This window comes from Myxine glutinosa, chromosome 1, assembly GCF_964187855.1.
Source record: "Myxine glutinosa chromosome 1, kmMyxGlut1.1, whole genome shotgun sequence".
NCBI classification, from domain to species: Eukaryota; Metazoa; Chordata; class Myxini; order Myxiniformes; family Myxinidae; genus Myxine; species Myxine glutinosa.
Genome location: NC_136261.1, coordinates 100,066,454 through 100,067,489, shown reverse-complemented (window position 1 = coordinate 100,067,489; position 1,036 = coordinate 100,066,454). Strand labels below are relative to the sequence as shown.

Sequence of the window (1,036 nt, the reverse complement as noted above, 5' to 3'; positions counted from 1 at the left end):
AGGACAAAAAGCCAACAAGAGTGCAGGGTGGTATCGTCTCCAGGAGGAGGAAAAATAGCTGACAAGAGTGCAGGGTGGTATGGTGCCCAGGAGGAGGAAAAAAAGCCCACAAGACTGCAGGGTGGCATGGTGTCCAGGAGGAGGAAAAAAAGCCTATAAGACTGCAGGGTGGCATGGTGTCCAGGAGATGGAAAAAAGCCTACAAGACTGCAGGGTGGTATGGTGTCCAGGAGTAGGAAAAAAAAGCCCACAAGACTGCAGGGTGGTATGGTGTCCAGGAGGAGGAAAAAAAGCCGACCCAGTCTCCCCCTGCAGGAGAAAAAAAAGCCTACAACACCCGGGGTTCCCAGGCGGTCTCCCATCCAGGTACTAACCGGGCCCGAACCTGCTTAGCTTCCGAGATCGGGCGTATTCAGGGTGGTATGGTCGTAGGCAATAACTGATTCTCTTTGGAAATACTTGAAGGACCGAAAATGTTTCCCAAGTGAGAGTTTCGTATTTTCTGCCACCAACGGTGGATGGAGGTTATGTTTTTTACCCCTGTCTGTTTGTCTGTCTGTCCGTTTGTGAACAGGATATCTCAAAAGGTTGTAGACGGATTCGGACTAAATTCGGCAGAGATGTGGCGTGTGTGACAAAGACGAAATGATTCGATTTTGGTGAAGATCTGGAATCGGATCCGGCTCCGACAATTCTTTAAAATGATTCTTCACCATTGGGAGACAGGGCCAAAAACGATACATCCAGCAGGATATCTCAAAACGTTATGGACGGATTTGGACGAAGCTTGGTGGAGAGGTTGTGTGTGTGACAAGGAAGAATCGATTCAATTTTGGTGAAGATCTGGATCCGGACCCATCTCGTAGAATTTTAAAGTGATTCTTCACCATCGGGTCAAACAATATAGCCTCTGGCAGGATATCTCAAAAAGTTATGGTAGTTAAGGGGAACTCTGGAATACAAAACGTGACCAGCGCACCTGGTGGAGGTATGCTCTCTTCTGAGTGCCGTTCGAGTTTACTTTTAATTTCCATTT

General features: G+C 47.7%; 1 pseudogene; it reads right to left on the bottom strand.

The window, feature by feature from the left end:
- Window positions 1–325: 325 nt before the first annotated feature.
- On the bottom strand, window positions 326–434 carry LOC144890199 (5S ribosomal RNA; annotated as a pseudogene).
- Between the last annotated feature and the right edge of the window lie 602 nt (window positions 435–1,036).